Genomic DNA, 18,557 nt, shown 5'->3' with positions numbered 1-18,557 from the left:
TTTATATATGAATATATATATATATATATATATATATATACACATATTATTAATTAATATTTATTTATCAAATAAATATGTGTGTATATATATATATACATATATATATATATATATATATACACACATACACAGACACCTTATTTTACCTTGGAATAAATCTGTGTTTTGGATTAAAAAGCCACTAAAACTGATGCCTTTCCAGTTGCCGGAGGGCCTATTAAAAGATTTCTACATTGACCTTGCTTTATCCATGACGGGTCGCTGTTTGTTAATGTCTGTACTCTTTTGCAGAACCAATTTCAAATGATAATACAGAAAAAAATAAAAAAATACTTTTCTTTTTATAAATATAGAACGGAGTGCTCCTTTTTTTTTTTCTAAGGTTTGACTTTTGAGCAGCAACTAAACGACACCTCTGAAGTGTTCCCGGATAACAAGGGAGCAACAGAGACGTTGTTAACAACAGAAGAGGCAAAAAAAATATATATATATAAAAAGAAAATCTAAATTGCTTTTATGTGCTTTGATCCGGGGGGGAGAAAAAAAAAAAAAGAATCACACAGGACTCTGAAAGTGATTGTGCCGGTGATTCTCGCCGCCACCAACGGGGGTCTCCGCGGGCTTTTTATTGAGTCCGGCGTCACGTCAACGTTAGAAGAACAAGGGATCCTTAGATGTTCACTCAGAAGAAAAGTGGCAAAAAGCAAAAAGAAAAAAAAAAACGCATTTAAGAGAAAAAACAGAGAATAAGACAAAGCGGAATAAACTCCGTCCGTTTATTGAGAAATCACCACGAGTCGGCGGTAATTTGATGTGATTAGTGAGTAATCATCGCGCCAGAAGATATAAATAAATAACCAGCTCAGCAAGATTAATAAAACTATTTTTTTTTTTAATGAGAGAGAGTCTATGAGGCCAGACTGTTTGGGTAACGAATGCATTAAGGAAACAAATTCGCGATGATATGACTGTATTATGCAAAACAAATTGCTTTCAATAATTCATTAAGTTCAAAGCATATTTGCGGAATGAGCAATCGACGGCGGGTGAATCCCGTTCAATAAAAAAAAAAAAAAAAAAGTCTCCGGTGAACAAGAGAGCGCGGGCCAAGTGCCGAACGATTTGTTTTTTTGAAGAGGGATTAGATGGAGGTCAAATATGAAGAGAAAACCTCACAACTTGATTTCTGAATATAGAATCATTTTTTTTTTTGGTCCCACAAGAGAATCTGTCATTGGTTAACCACTTCAGCCCCCGGACCATTATGCAGGTTAAGGACCTTGCCCCTATTTGTGATTCGGCACTGCGTCGCTTTAACTGACAATTGCGCGGTCGTGCGACGTGGCTCCCAACAAAATGGCGTCCTTTTTTTTCCACACAAATAGAGATTTCTTTTGGTGGTATTTGATCACCGCTGCGTTTTTTTTTTTTGCGCTACAAACAAAAATAGAGCGACAATTTTTAAAAAAAAATAAATTTTTTTACTTTTTGCTATAATAAATATCCCCCAAAAATATATAAAAAAACAGTGGCCCGGATTCAGATACATTATCGTATCTATCGGCTGGCGTAGCGTTTCTCAGATACACTACGCCGCCGTAACTTAGGGCGCAAGTTCCGTATTCAGAAAGAACTTGCGCCCTTTAGGGCCCTTTCACACTGAGCGGATCAGTAATGATCCGCTCCGTGTGTCCGCAAAGCTCAGCGGGGATCCTCCGTAAAATCCCCGCTGAGCTGGCAGCTGACAGGGCGGTCCCCACACACTGTGCAGGGACTGCCCTGTGTTTCTTCCGCTCTCCCCTATGGGGGATCGGATGAACACGGACCGTATGTCCGTGTTCATCCGATCCGGCAGACGGAAGAAAAATAGGATTTCTTCCGTCTGCAAATGCGGATCTTTGCGGAGGCGGACAAATTATGGGTGTCAGCAGATGTTCATCCGCTGACACACATAATCACATAGGGACCCATGTATGTCCCGTTTTCATCCGCAAATGGACGGATGAAAATGCGGACTTACGGTCCACTAGTGTGAAAGGGCCCTTAGTTACGGCGGCGTAGTGTAAATGTGTCAGCGTACGCCCGCCCAATTCAAATGTGGATGATGTGGGCGTGTTTTATTTAAATTACTTGTGACCCCATGTAATTGACGTTTCTTACGAACGGCGCATGCGCCGCCCGTGAACGTTTCCCGAGTGCGCATGCTCCAAATTACGCCGCAAACTGTCAATGCTTTCGACGTGAACGTAACTTGCGTACAGCCCTATTCGCGAACGACTTGCGCAAATGACGTAAAATACGACGCTGTTCGTACGTTTCCGACGTCCATACCTAACATGACTTACCCCTGCTCTGTGAGGGGTAACTTTACGCCGGAAAAAGCCTTAACGTAAACGACGTAAAAAAATGCGCCGGGCAGACATTCGTTTCTGAATCGGCGTATCTACCTAATTTACATATTCTATGCGTAAATCTACGGAAGCGCACCTATCGTCCAGCGTAAATATGCAACTAAGATACGACGACGTAAGAGACTTACGCCGGTCGGATCTTAGGGAAATTTATGCGTAACTGATTCTAAGAATCAGGCGCATAGATACGACCCCGCACACTCAGAGTTACGACGGCGTATCTGAAGATACGCCGTCGTAACTCGTATCTGAATCTGGGACACTTTTTTTTCCCTCAGTTTAGGCCGAAACGTATTCTTCTACCTATTTTTGGTAAAAAAAAGCGTTTATCGATTGGTTTGCGCAAAATTTACAGCGTTTACAAAATAGGGGATAGTTTTATTGCCATTTTATTAATATTTTTTTTTTTTACTACTAATGGCGGCGATCAGCGATTTTTTTTTCGTGACTGCGACATTATGGCGGACACATCGGACACATTTTTGGAACCATTGTCATTTTCATAGCGAAAAGTGCTCTAAAAATGCACGGATTAGTGTGATAATGACAATTGCAGTTTAGGAGTTAACCACTAGGGGGCGCTGTAGGGGTTAAGTGTGACCTCATATGTGTTTTTAACTGTAGGGAGGCGGGGCTGGACGTGTGATGTCAGTGATCGTCTTTCCCTATATCAGGGAACAGACGATCACTGACACTGCCAAAATGAAGAACGGGGAAGGTGTGTTTACACTCACCTCTCCCCGTTCTTCAGCTCCGGTGACCGATCGCGGGACACCAGCGGCGATCGGGTCCCGCGGTCACGGAGCTTCGGACCGGGTCGGTGGGGAGGGAAGGCTCATTGACAGAGGTGGGGAGGGAAGTCTCATTGGTGGAGGTGAGGAGGGAAGGCTCATTGATGGAGGTGGGGAGAGAAGGCTCATTGATAGAGGTGGGGAGGGAAGGCTCATTGATAGAGGTGGGGAGGGAAGGCTCATTGATGTAGGTGGGGAGAGAAGGCTCATTGATGGAGGTGGGGAGGGAAGGCTCATTGATGGAGGTGGGGAGGGAAGGCTCATTGATGGAGGTGGGGAGAGAAGGCTCATTGATAGAATTGGGGAGGGAAGGCTCATTGACATAGGTGGGGAGGGAAGGCTCATTGATGTAGGTGGGGAGGGAAAGCTCATTGATGGAGGTGGGGAGGGAAGGCTGATTGATGGAGGTGGGGAGGGAAGGCTCATTGATAGAGGTGGGGAGGGAAGGCTCATTGATGGAGGTGGGGAGGGAAGGCTGATTGATGGAGGTGGGGAGGGAAGGCTCATTGATAGAGGTGGGGAGGGAAGGCTCATTGATGTAGGTGGGGAGAGAAGGGTCATTGATGGAGGTGGGGAGGGAAAGCTCATTGATGGAGGTGGGGGAGGGAAGGCTCATTGATGGAGGTGGGGAGGGAAGGCTCATTGATGGAGGTGGGGAGGGAAGGCTCATTGATGGAGGTCGGGGAGGGAAGGCTCATTGATGGAGGTCGGGGAGGGACGATAAGCCCGTGTAGTCCGATCCAATAGAATAGAACACACAGAGCATAGCAGTTTGTTGTATATGGGGCTGGGTAGCCGCAGACCAGTCAGGGTGTCCATGCTGACCCATGTCCACAGCCAAAAGCTTCTACAATAAGCATGTGAACATCAGAACTTGACCATGGCGCAATGGAAGAAGGGCGCCTCGGTCTGATGAATTGGAAAATGGTTTGGAGGAACACAACACGTTTGAGGTGTTGACTCGGCCTCCAAGTTCTCCAAATCTCAAACCAAATCGAGCACCTGTGGGATGTCCTGGAAAAATAAAGGCAATCCATGGAGGCCCCACATCTTAACTTACAGGACTTAAAGCAGGGGTGGGGAACCTTTTTTCTGCCAAGGACCATTTGGATTTTTGTAACATCATTCGGGTGCGGTACAAAATGATCAACTTAAAAATTAGCCTGTTATATTTGGTCAAACATTTTTTTGGTATAATCTTTATTTAGTAACCCCCACAGTAGTGCAGACCTCAGACAGTAACCCCCACAGTAGAGCAGACCTCAGACAGTAACCCCCACAGTAGTGCAGTCCTCAGACAGTAACCCCCACAGTAGAGCAGACCTCAGACAGTAACCCCCACAGTAGTGCAGACCTCAGACAGTAACCCCCACAGTAGAGCAGACCTCAGACAGTAACCCCCCCCCCCAGTAGTGCAGACCTCCGACAGTAACCCCCCCCCCAGTAGTGCAGACCTCAGACAGTAACCCCCCCCCCCCCAGTAGTGCAGACCTCCGACAGTAACCCCCTCAGTAGTGCAGACCTCAGACAGTAACCCCCACAGTAGAGCAGACCTCAGACAGTAACCCCCCCCCCCCAGTAGTGCAGACCTCCGACAGTAACCCCCTCAGTAGTGCAGACCTCAGACAGTAACCCCCACAGTAGTGCAGACCTCAGACAGCGGCGTGTGTTTCCCTCGAGCGCGGGCTCCTCCTCCTCTGTGGGTGTGAAAAGAGAGGAGGGCCGCTGCCGGGTGTACCAAGATGGCCACCGCTCCGGAGCTAGGCCGAAGCCGGGGACTTTCCTAGGCCGAGGCTCAGTAGCGCTCCGCGGATCGCGGGGTGTGCTGATCCAAACGGGGTGACCCGTTCGGATCACGGATCGGTGACGATCCATTGCACCCCTAGTCAGAAGGAGCCGGAACTACAAGGTAAACATTGGCTCCTTCTGACAGCTCCGCAAACACACACTCAGCGGCACAGGCCGGATGGAATGATTTTGCGGGCCGCAGGTTCCCCACCCCTGACTTAAAGGATCTGCTACTGACGGTTTAGTGGCAGATACCACAGCGCACCTTCAGAGGTCTAGTAGAGTTGACAGGTCAGGGCTGTTTTGATGGCAGAAGAGGGAGACCTACTCAATATTAGATGGGTGGTCCTCAGGTTATGGCCGATCGGTGTATAATTACAGTATATGTGGCGTTCTCTCTTCGCCTCCTAAATACGAGAAAGAAACTTTCAATGGCGACTTTGTGAACCGGCGCTCTCCGGAAACTTCCCCGGCACCTGACAGGTTAAACCCGACACGAGATCCACCACTTCTCTGCTTATTGAGTTAAAACAAAATTGTTGTTCTGGGTGAAAAGCGATACATTGAAAGGACAAAAAAAATAAAATAAAAAAATTGAAGTCTTTTATTGGAAAAATGCAGCGTCATGAAAAAAACTTCAGGCGGCAGTTTTTTTTTTGCGAGCGCTGCGCTTTCAATATTACGCTGTCAGTCTTCATTCACCAGCTGACAGACCCGTCAGTCACACAGCAATCTGGTTTTCTTGAAAAGGCGAAGCGCAAATCACAACAATAATACTGCTGGCGCTGCATTATCTCTCAATAAATAATAAAGCGCAAGGTCCCCGAGTCTTTCAAGACAAACAGGTGAGGGGGAGGATCGCCGCCCCCCCCCCCATCCAGACTGAAACAATCAGCGTCTTCTACTAAAGGGAAACTCAGAAAATACGCTGACTCCAGCTTAGCAGAGTATTTCAGGAGAGTTATAGAGGAAGGAGCAGAGTCCTCCCCATGACGAAGCTCTGGGGGCGGGGCGAAACACGTTCGTGGCATAGCCTGGTTGGAGTCCAGGCTGAGGTTGCCACTCTGTTCACCTCCATAGGACCACATGGATGTGCGCCATCAGGGATCACCTAATTTCTCTCTCTTGAGCGTTAGGAGGAAGGAGCAGAGTCCTCCAGCAAAGCAGAGTATTTTAGGAGATGAGAGTTATAGAGGAAGGAGCAGAGTCCTCCCCATGATGAAGCTCTAGGGGCGGGGCGAAACACGGTGGCATGGCCATAGGACCACATGGATATGCACCATCAGGGATCACCTCCTTTCTCTCCCTTGAGAGTTAGAGGAAGGAGCAGAGTACTCCAGCTTAGCAGAGTATATCAGGAGAGGAGAGTTATAGGGGAAGAAGCAGAGTCCTCCCCATGACGAAGCTCTGGGGGCGGGGCGAAACACGTTGGTGGCATAGCCTGGTTGGAGTCCAGGCTGAGGATGCCACTCTGTTCACCTCCATAGGACCACATGGATGTGCGCCATCAGCTATCACCTAATTTCTCTCCCTTGCGAGTTAGATAGGAGGAAGGAGCAGAGTCCTCCAGCAAAGCAGAGTATTTTAGGAGATGAGAGCTAGAGAGGAAGGAGCAGAGTCCTCCCCATGACGAAGCTCTAGGGGCGGGGCGAAACACGTTGGTGGCATGGCCATAGGACCACATGTAAAAAAAGCAGTGCAGCGCTACTAACAAAATGATGAAAGTCCAAAAAACAAATAATTAATCAAAATGAAGAGAGGATAAGGGTGACTTCTGGAACCTCAATAAGGTGATCGGATGAAGACTCCTTATAAAACAGTCAAGTATCCTTAGATAGAAGTACAAACCGCTCACCTTAGCAGATGGACCTGTGGGTGAGCAGCAGGTCAAATGCGCTGTCCCTCTAATAAGGGGGTATTATAAGATGATAACGGTGCCTCCTCGGTCAATCCTTTTCTCCAAACCGACTTTCAGTGGCGGATGGTCATCTGGTATACTCTCATGTAGTTGAATGGCATGAAAAAGTATAAAGCAGACACATAGTGCTCTCCGTATAGTAACCAAAATGCAATAAATGTATTTAAAATAAAAGTACTCACAAAAGAGGCACTATATCCTAGTGCATAGAATATGAGCATATATCGATAAAATACCAAGTAGGTGGCTGTCCTGACATCAAAAATGGAAGCCCCCCGCACGCGTATCGTCCCAAGGTACAGGACTTCTTCAGCGGATAAGGGGCTATGGTGTCAGGATTCAATATATACCACCAGGACCTAATTTGGCCAATTAGACAAAACCACACCCCTCAAGGTGAGGAAACACCCATGGACATGCATTTAAAAGACAACAACAGACAAAATAAAGAACAACAGATAAGCAGAAAAATTTATGCTACCGGGATGTGCAGGCAAACAGATTAGCCACCATAACCCATCATATGGCTGTAAACAGACAACACGGATCTAATGTACATAAGCAATACTTAAATGAAATAAAATAAAATAAATAACCAGTACCTACTAGAATCACAAGATCACGCTGTGCAGCTAAGATAGGCATACATACACAGATGACCAGTACCTACTTGCATAGCGATGACATATTGTGTGGCTCAGGCAGACAAACAAACCAAAGGATGTGTCCATAAACAAACAGTGTCCTCCATAGGTCACATGACCGCAACCAGTCACATGACACACCAAATTGGCTGAGAACAGGGACCAGCCACCCAACATGGGCGTCATCAGGGATCACCTCCTTTCTCTCCCTTGAGAGTTAGACAGAGGAAGGAGTAGAGTCCTCCAGCAGTGCAGAGGATTTCGGGAGAGGTTTAGAGGAAGGAGCAGAGTCCTCCAACAGTGCAGAGTATTTCAGGAGAGGAGAGTTATAGAGGAAGGAGCAGAGTCCTCCAACAGTGCAGAGTATTTCAGGAGAGGAGAGTTATAGAGGAAGGAGCAGAGTTCTCCCCATGATGAAGCTCTGGGGGCGGGGTGAAACACGTTGGTGGCATAGCCTGGTTGGAGACCAGGCTGAGGTCGCCACTCTGTTCACCTCAATTGGACCACATGGATGTATGGCATCAGGGATCACCTCGTTTCTCTCCCTTGAGAGTTAGACAGAGGAAGGAGCAGAGTCCTCCAGCAGAGTATTTCAGGAGAGGAGGGTTATAGAGGAGGGAGCAGAGTCCTCCAGCAGAGTATATCAGGAGAGGAGAGTTATAGAGGAGGGAACAGAGTCCTCCAGCAGAGTATTTCAGGAGAGGAGAGTTTTATAGAGGAAGGAGCAGAGTCCTCCAGCAGAGTATTTCAGGAGAGGAGAGTTATAGAGGAAGGAGCAGAGTCCTCCAGCAGAGTATTTCAGGAGAGGAGAGTCATAGAGGAAGGAGCAGAGTCCTCCAGCAGAGTATCTCAGGAGAGGAGAGTTATAGAGGAAGGAGCAGAGTCCTCCAGCAGAGTATATCAGGAGAGGAGAGTTATAGAGGAAGGAGCAGAGTCCTCCAGCAGAGTATTTCAGGAGAGGAGAGTTATAGAGGAAGGAGCAGAGTCCTCCAGCAGAGTATTTCAGGAGAGGAGAGTCATAGAGGAAGGAGCAGAGTCCTCCAGCAGAGCAGAGTATTTCAGGAGAGGAGAGTTATAGAGGAAGGAGCAGAGTGCAGTTAAAGTATGGATGGGTTCATATGATCGTTCCTTTATTTATGGAAGGATTGATTCTTATCGCCTCTCCTCTCCTCGGACACAGCGGATCTCATTTCATACAGAAGTTTCTTGGCAGAAATCATTGTGATTATTGTATAAATACTTTATTACTTCAAAGGAGTTCACAGCCAACAGCTCACCGCACATCTTCCATCCAGAGGAAATGAGCGACACTCCTCACTATTACAGGTCAAGAAATCTGTTCTCCATTCCGATACCAAAACCCGACTGATGTGCAATTCAAAAACCATGTTACTTTGTATAACACTATTTCTGTTACTTTATAAGTATTGTTCAGACCAGAAATAGAGATAGGGGATCAGATAGGGGGTATAAAGTAACATTGTTTATAAACATTGATCAGACAGGAGATAGAGAGATACAAAGTAACATTGTTTATAAACATTGATCAGACGGGAAATACAAAGTAACATTGTTTATAAACATTGATCAGACGGGAAATACAAAGTAACATTGTTTATAAACATTGATCAGACGGGAGATACAAAGTAACATTGTTTATAAACATTGATCAGGCAGGAGATAGAGACATTGTTTATAAACCTTTTTCTTAAGCAGATAGATAGATACAATCTCCTTATGAACACGGTTTATAAACAATGTTACTTTGTATACCTCCTATTTCTGTTACTTTACAAATATTGTTCAGACCAGAAATAGAGATAAGGGATACAAAATAAAATTGATCAGACAAGTGATAGAGAGATACAAAGTAACATTGTTTATAAACCTTATTCATAAGCAGATATAGAGATGCAATGTAACTTTGTATCTCTATCTCCTGTCTGATCAATGTTTATAAACAATGTTACTTTGTATCTCTCTATCTCTATTTCTGGCCTGAACAATATTTATAAAGTACCAGAAATATAGGTATACAAAGTAACATTGTTTATAAACCTTGTTCATAAGGAGATTGTATCTCTTTATCTGCTTATGAACAAGGTTTATAAACAATGTTACTTTATATCTCCTCATCTCCTGTCAGAGAGATACAAATTAACATTGTTTAGATGGGAGATAGAGATGCAAAGGAACATTGTTTATAAATATTATTCAGATAAGGGGAGAGAGAGATACAAAGTAACATTGTTTATAAACATTGATCAGGCAAGTGATAGAGAGATACAAAGTAACATTGTTTATAAACCTTGTTCATAAGCAGATAGAGAGATACAATGTAACTTTTTATCTCTCTATCAATTGTTAGATCAATGTTTATAAACAATGTTACTTTGTATCTTTCTGACAGGAGATAGAGAGATACAAAGTAACATTGTTTATAAACATTGATCAGACAAGTGATAGGGAGATACAAAGTAACATTGTTTCTCTCTATCTGCTTATGAACAATGTTTATAAACAATGTTACTTTATAAACATTGATCAGACAAGTGATAGAGAGATACAAAGTAACATTGTTTATAAACATTGTTCATAAGCAGATAGAGAGAAACAATGTTACTTTGTATCTCCCTATCACTTGTCTGATCAATGTTTATAAACAATGTTACTTTGTATCCTTCTGACAGGAGATAGAGAGATATACAGTAATATTGTTTATAAACATTGATCAGACAAGTGATAGAGAGATACAAACAATATTACTGTATATCTCTCTATCTCCTGTCAGAAAGATACAAAATAACATTGTTTATAAACATTGACGGGAGATGGAGATAAAGTAAATCCATAGATAGAGGAGAAACCCTATGAGTGTAATTACTGGCTGAATCACCAGGTGAAAAAAAAAAAAAAACTAAAACCAGAAAACGAATGCAGCCACCACATCTAATGATTGTGGAGAACATAAGGGAAGGGAATCCGTCAGCACTTGAATCTCACACCTGAGGGCGGCCATATAAATGAAACCCCCATTAATATTCACCCGGAGATGAATCGCTCTCTCTAGGAGAGAGAGGAGGGGGAGGGGCACTCCACAGATGAAGCGTTGGACCGTTATTAAACAGAAAAGTTTTCAGGTCCAGCAACAAATTCTTCCTAACTAATTATTCCCCCCCCCCCGCCCCCCCCCACGGCCCTCCATTCACAGGCGCCGCCGCATCCAAACCGTCGCGGCAAACAAAGTGTGTCAAAGTTTTCCCGAATCAACTCCTAACAGATGTCAAACTTGTATAAAAAAAAGGACGAATCAAAAGCTCCGTGTCACAGAGGAAAAAAATAAATCCCCGGCTTCAAACGCAAAAAAAACCCCTCGCGATCGCTCTTTGCCCACATCAATAAGTGCGACCGTTTAAGAACTGGCTGCGAGATGCAAGAGGGCCCCTCGCCGCCCATATGCCACTTACTTTTTTTTTTTCAATGAATCGAACGTTCTCGCTCTTATAAAAAAAAAAAAAACGCAAAAAAAAAAGGTACCCGGTCTTTTCAAATTATTTTTAGTATAATCGTTTCCTCGGCAAACATCATTATTTATCTCGGCGTTGAAAACGAGCCAAAAAAACGCTCGCAAAGTTGAAATGCGCAACTCTTGGCAAGCGATCGAGGAAATGTTAATCTCGCTGCGCGATTTTATTTATTTATTTATTTAAAAAAAAAATGTTTTGCAGGTTTTGTCACAAGTCCTTATCTCAAAGCCGGCCACGGCGGCGGCGTTGTGCCCGCGCCGATCGGAAATCAGCCGAGGCCACTTTGTAATCACTTCTCTTCAGGAACTTTTGAAAAAAAAAAAGATTACAACCAGATGCCGCTACCTTTTTTGTTTCCTGTTTATAAGGCGAGGAGAGTGGCCCCCGGGGACCCAGAAATAAAGCGGGGGGAGGGAAGAGGGGGGGAGGGAAGGGGGGGGGGGGGGGCAAAGCGACAGAAAACACAAGGTTACCTTGTTATGGGTTGTACCTGGCAGGGAAGTCTTGGTGTGATTGTAATTCTTTTTAATTGTGTAATGGGAGGAAGGCGATTGGCCGAGAGTTTCTGGAAGCTTGTTGGGTTTGGCAAGGCGGCGGCGGCGGAGAGCTGCGAATACATTTGTTGCTGAAGAAACTTTAGATCTATTGGTATACCAAATAAGGCGATTGTGAGCCGACAGGACCCCCCCCCCCCCCCCGCTGGGCCCGAGATTCAATCCAACTGGGAAAATGTTCTTATATGTATATAGGTGTGTAAATATATATATATATATATATATATATATATATACACACCGTATATACTTGAGTATAAGCCGACCCGAAAAAAAGCCAAGGCACTGAATTTTACCACAAAAAAAATGGGAAAATGTAGTGACTCAAGTATAAGTCTAGGGTGTCCATCTGCATGCCTCACTGTGCCCCACGTTGCCTCACTGTGCCCCACGTTGCCTCACTGTGCCCCACGTTGCCTCACTGTGCCCCACGTTGCCTCACTGTGCCCCAACGTGCCCCACTTTGCCCCAACGTGCCCCACTTTTCCCCAACGTGCCCCACTTTGCCTCACTGTGCCCATGACTAGACTGACGTTCAACATGGGAGTCTATGGAAAAATCGGTGGTCCCCGGCCGTAGGTCCACCAGACAACAAACTTTGCACACTTGTAGAGGAAAAGTGGGGCTACATGTGTGCCAAGTTCTGGGTCCAGGGGACTGCAGCCTCAACAGCGCCCATCACATGCAGCCTCAACAGCGCCCATCAAATGCAGCCTCACCAGCGCCCATCACATGCAGCCTCAACAGCGCCCATCAAATGCAGCCTCACCAGCGCCCATCAAATGCAGCCTCACCAGCGCCCATCAAATGCAGCCTCACCAGTGCCCATCAAATGCAGACTCACCAGTGCCCATCAAATGCAGCCTCACCAGCGCCCATCAAATGCAGCCTCACCAGCGCCCATCAAATGCAGCCTCACCAGCGCCCATCAAATGCAGCCTCACCAGCGCCCATCAAATGCAGCCTCACCAGCGCCCATCAAATGCAGCCTCACCAGTGCCCATCAATGAATGTTTGCTTTCTTCCATTCATTCGAGAGTCAGGACACAGACACAGTCCTCCGCTGCCCCTCTGACACTATGTGCGAACGGAGCAGCGGCTGCCCGCTGATGCCGAGACTTAGTGGCTTGCTGCAGAGAGAAGAGAGTAGGAACCCCAGTGGCCGGGTGCCTCTAGGCGGCTGCCTAGTTGGCCTAGTGATAGCCCCGGCCTGCATGGCAGGCAAATTAAACTGCAACTGGCGACTTGGTGCTAGATGCCACAGCATGCCTCCAGAGGTCTAGGTGGTATCCATTCCTCAATGGCTCGTGGTGGAGGGTCACAATGTCGAGTCTGATCGGCCCCACGTGATGCTAAACTGACAACGCCACTCAGAGCGCGGCATGCCTTGCGCACAGCGGGGTGCCCGCGTTTCCGCCATGAGACTGCAGACCAAAACAGCCAACAGCCTTTTTCATCGCAAAGCGCCTGCAAGCCGACTACAATTCCCCTCCTCGCCGCCTCATTCATCTTTCTGTCCAGGTATTCAGAAAAAGTCATTAGCGGTTTATTTTTTTAAAAACAAACTTCTGTTTCTTCCCCCGGAAAACCCAATTAGATAAAAGGATGGCAGTCGTCTCGGAATTACTTCCTAAGTCGCTTTAATTAGTTTTGCATCCCGTACTGTAAAAAAATTAGAATTCACGAAGCTTAATGCGCCATTTTTTTTTTTCCCTTTAAACTCCATCTGGCCACCTTTTTCGAATACTGTAATTGTAAGAAGGCGGGGGAGGGGGGGAGGTTTGAAAAAAGTAAATACAAAAATCGTAATTGATACCCCCGGGGGCGGAGGGGGGCGGGGAGATTTCCCGGGGCCGCGCGGCTCCCCGTTGCCGTCTCAGGTGTTCAGCACCTGTTTTATCTTGTTTTCCTTAAAACAACTTAATTCTAGTTGGCAATGATTAATTCAAAGGGCGAACGGGGAAATCTGCGCGGCTCCGGGAGAAAATCGGAGCGAAAAAAAAAGGATAATGTTTTAATCTTTCGCAGTAGGAAAGCCAGAGCGCGCAAATCCGCCGGCGTTCTCCGCACCTGCAGCCCGCCGCCAGGCTTTTCAAAAATGAAAAGCCTTTAGGATGTTTCTGCAGAGGGATGGATGAAGCTCGGGAGAAGGATGGATGAAGCTCGGGATGGATGAAGCTCGGGAGAGGGGTGGATGAAGCTCGGGAGAAGGATGGATGAAGCTCGGGATGGATGAAGCTCGGGAGAGGGGTGGATGAAGCTCGGGAGAAGGATGGATGAAGCTCGGGAGAGGGGTGGATGAAGCTCGGGAGAGGGGTGGATGAAGCTCGGGAGAGGGGTGGATGAAGCTCGGGAGAGGGGTGGATGAAGCTCGGGAGAGGGGTGGATGAAGCTCGGGAGAGGGGTGGATGAAGCTCGGGAGAGGGGTGGATGAAGCTCGGGAGAAGGGTGGATGAAGCTCGGGAGAAGGGTGGATGAAGCTCGGGAGAAGGATGGATGAAGCTCGGGAGAAGGATGGATGAAGCTCGGGAGAGGGATGGATGAAGCTCGGGAAAAGGATGGATGAAGCTCGAGAGAGGGATGGATGAAGCTCGGGAGAAGGATGGATGAAGCTCGGGAGAGGGATGGATGAAGCTCGGGAAAAGGATGGATGAAGCTCGGGAGAGGGATGGATGAAGCTCGGGAGAGGGATGGATGAAGCTTGGGGGAGGGATGGATGAAGCTCGGGAGAGGGATGGATGAAGCTCGGGAGAAGGATGGGTGAAGCTCGGGAGAAGGATGGATGAAGCTCGGGAGAAGGATGGATGAAGCTCGGGAGAAGGATGGATGAAGCTCGGGAGAGGGATGGATGAAGCTCGGGAAAAGGATGGATGAAGCTCGAGAGAGGGATGGATGAAGCTCGGGAGAAGGATGGATGAAGCTCGGGAGAGGGATGGATGAAGCTCGGGAAAAGGATGGATGAAGCTCGGGAGAGGGATGGATGAAGCTCGGGAGAAGGATGGGTGAAGCTCGGGAGAAGGATGGGTGAAGCTCGGGAGAAGGATGGATGAAGCTCGGGAGAAGGATGGATGAAGCTCGGGAGAAGGTTGGTCTGTTCTGTGGGATCAGGGCCGCTGATAGAAATAATGGGGCCCCCGTACAGCCTACCTGACGGGGCCCCCTTTCAGGTTTGAATACAACAGAAAAGCATAGATTAGAATAGAATAGAAAATGAAATTATTGAAAAAAAAAAAAAAAGATTAGAATGGAATAGAAAATAATATAATAGAAAATAAATTATTAGAAAAAACAATATACTAGAATAAAATAGAATAGAACCTTCTTCTGAAATGTGAATAGAATAAATTCGAATTAAAATAGAATAGGAAAATGGGGGATAGGCGGAGCTAAAACACTGCGCCCAATCCCGTCTCTTCTGTCCTCTGCGGAGTTAAATTCTGAGGCACCTTTCTCGGTTCCGCCCCCCTCGCGATCTCCGCGCCTCCTGAACACGCTCTCAGCAAAGTAACCGCCATGCCGCAGCGATTTATGACGTGCCGCGCTATAAATCATTTTTTAAATCATGATGATATTACTGAAAGCAGATGTGGAGACATATGTTCGCCCCGGCGGTGCGGAGCGTGCGCCCGTCACATGTAATAAATGGTGATGCCCAACTTTCCACCCACTTTATTTTCTCCCAGTTTCTGAAAACTTTATAGTTCAGCGATTGTATAATTTATGGGTGGATCTGGATTGGACAGGTGCCGATCCTGTAATGAGTTCGGTATTGGCCGCACGTGTGATGGCGAGTTACTAATTTCTACCGCAGAACGCCGAGACCCTCGAGAATAAAATGGCTATAATTTCCAATCTTTTTTTTTTATGTCACACCAGATAAATGGAGTGTTTTTTTTTTTTTTTTCAAACACAATCTTTTTAACCCTTTCATGCCCAAGCCTATTTCTGACATTTGTTGCTTACAATGTATATATATTTTTTATTCTCTACTAAAATATATATATATTAGTTTGTTGTCCGGGGGACCTACGGCCGGGGAGCACCGATTTTTCAAAGCCTGGACCCCCTTCCATAGACTCCCATGTTAAATGGTAATTTCTCTGGTGATTTTGGGGACCCGGTATCAGCCGGTCGTAGGTCCCCTGGACTCAAAACTTGGCACACATATATACACATTTCTCCTGTACAAGCGTGAAAAGTTTGTTGTCCGGGAGACCTACGGCCGAGGAGCACCGATTTTTCAAACCCGGGCACCCCTTTCATAGACTCCCATGTTAAATGGTAATTTATCTGGTGATTTTGGGGACGCGGTACTGGCCGGACGTAGGTCCCCTGGACCCAGAACTTGGCACACATGTAGCCCCATTTCTCCTCTACAATTGTGCAAAGTTTTTTGTCTGGGGGACCTACGGCTGGGGAGCACTGGTTTTTCAAAGCCGGGACCCCCTTCCATAGACTTCCATGTTAAACGTCAGTATAGTCATGGACACAGTGAGGCATGGGCACAGTGAGGCATGGGCACAGTGAGGCATGGGCACAGTGAGGCATGGGCACAGTGAGGCATGGGCAGGGGCGGACTGACACCTCAAGGGGCCCCCGGGCAATAGGAGATTATGGGGCCCCCAGGCAATAGATTATGGGGCAACACAGTATACACACACACACATACAGTATACATATACAGTATACACCTACACCCTAGGTGTGCGCAGCCTATTGCATTAGGGTGTGCACCCCAAAGCTCAAACACACACTACCGATCACTCACCATGTTCATTCATAAAGGGAAGGGGCTGATAAAAACATATTTGCCGGCCCCTTCCCTCACTCATCCTAAAACATCTCCGCAGCAACACCCAGCAGGAGAGGAGAGGAGGGAAGCCGTAGGGTGCTGCAGAGGGAAGGAGCGGGGAGCCAGGGCGGTAGGAGGGCAATCTGTGCTGCACAGAATGATGAAGGTGTGCCTGGGCACACACCTATGCTCGGCTTATATTCGGCACGGCTTATACTCGAGTATATACGGTACATTGTAAGATAAGATCTTCCATTATACGAAGGTGATCAGAGAAAATGGATATGGACAGAAATAGGGGGACAAGCCCCTTGTGGAAATGCGTGTTTCCTGGCTACCCATGCCAAGCCTCTGGCTCGCGTACTTTCTCGGTGTCTGTACGCAGATCGGAGATTGAAGGAAGAGTCGGGAACCGTCTTTCTCTGGATCTGATCTTCGGTGTAATGACACGCACAGAATGCAGCTCATCATCTCAGCCAAAAAAACTGCTGACGCGTCTGTATCATGTAAAGATCGCCGTTCACCCAGCAGAGGCCGACCGCACGCCGAGCCTCACCGAGAGCAAGTCGATACTGCTGTGTGCGCTGCATAATAATGTCCTCCGTCAACAGCACTGCATCTTAACCTTGAGCAGTACATGGACTGCGCCGATCTGTACTCGTGGGGGGCGGGGGGGAGGGAAGTCAAAGGACCACTACACCTTAACACATTGCATTTGATGGGCGCTGGTGAGGCTGCATTTGATGGGCGCTGGTGAGGCTGCATTTGATGGGCGCTGGTGAGGCTGCATTTGATGGGCGCTGGGGAGGCTGCATTAGATGGGTGCTGGTGAGGCTGCATTAGATGGGCGCTGGTGAGGCTACATTTGATGGGGGCTGGTGAGGCTACATTTGATGGGCGCTGGTGAGGCTGCATTTGATGGGGGCTGGTGAGGCTGCATTTGATGGGGGCTGGTGAGGCTGCATTTGATGGGCGCTGGGGAGGCCGCATTTGATGGGCGCTGGGGAGGCCGCATTTGATGGGCGCTGGGGAGGCTACATTAGATGGGCGCTGGTGAGGCTGCATTTGATGGGCGCTGGTGAGGCTGCATTTGATGGGGGCTGGTAAGGCTGCATTTGATGGGTGCTGGTGAGGCTGCATTAGATGGGCGCTGGTGAGGCTACATTTGATGGGCGCTTGTGAGGCTGCATTTGATGGGCGCTGGTGAGGCTGCATTTGATGGGCGCTGGGGAGGCCGCATTTGATGGGCGCTGGGGAGGCCGCATTTGATGGGCGCTGGGGAGGCCGCATTTGATGGGCGCTGGGGAGGCCGCATTTGATGGGCGCTGGGGAGGCCGCATTTGATGGGCGCTGGGGAGGCCGCATTTGATGGGCGCTGGGGAGGCCGCATTTGATGGGCGCTGGGGAGGCCGCATTTGATGGGCGCTGGTGAGGCTGTATTGATGGGCGCTGGTGAGGCTGCAGATCCTGCGCTTCTCCATACAGCCCCTTGTTATCACACAGAGATTTCCCATCTCATTAACCCCTCGCCACCCACGCCAATGTAAATATCATAATTTTTTTGCTAGAAAATTACACAGAACCCCCAAACATTATGTATGTTTTTTTTTTTTTAGCAGAGACCCTAGAGAATACAATGGCGGTCATTGCAACTTTTTATCTCGCACGGTATTTGCGCATCAATTTTCAAACTCCATTTTTGGGGAGAAAAAAAATAGATATGGGCAATAGGAGATTATAGGGCCCCCGGGCAATAAGAGATTACGGGGCCCCAAGGCAATAGGAGATTATGGGACCCCCGGGCAATAGGAGATTATGGGGCCCCCGGGCAATAGGAGATTATGGGGCCCCCGGGCCAATAGGAGATTATGGGGCCCCCGGGCCAATAGGAGATTATGGGGCCCCCGGGCCAATAGGAGATTATGGGGCCCCCGGGCCAATAGGAGATTATGGGGCCCCCGGGCCAATAGGAGATTATGGGGCCCCCGGGCCAATAGGAGATAATGGGGCCCCCGGGCAATAGGAGATTATGGGGCCCCCAGGCAATAGGAGATTATGGGGCCCCCGGGCAATAGGAGATTATGGGGCCCCCGGGCAATAGGAGATTATGGGGCCCCCGGGCAATAGGA

The 18,557-nt window shown here is 47.5% G+C and overlaps 1 protein-coding gene across 1 annotated transcript in view; it reads right to left on the bottom strand.

The window, feature by feature from the left end:
- DACH2 (dachshund family transcription factor 2) overlaps positions 1–18,557 on the bottom strand; it is a 289,898-nt gene that overhangs the window by 99,919 nt on the left and 171,422 nt on the right. The gene's annotated exons all lie outside the window — the stretch shown is intronic.

Source organism: Rana temporaria, chromosome 9, assembly GCF_905171775.1.
Source record: "Rana temporaria chromosome 9, aRanTem1.1, whole genome shotgun sequence".
Taxonomy (NCBI): domain Eukaryota; kingdom Metazoa; phylum Chordata; class Amphibia; order Anura; family Ranidae; genus Rana; species Rana temporaria.
The sequence above is the reverse complement of the archived record's forward strand: the minus strand, read 5'-3'. Positions and strand labels throughout refer to the sequence as shown.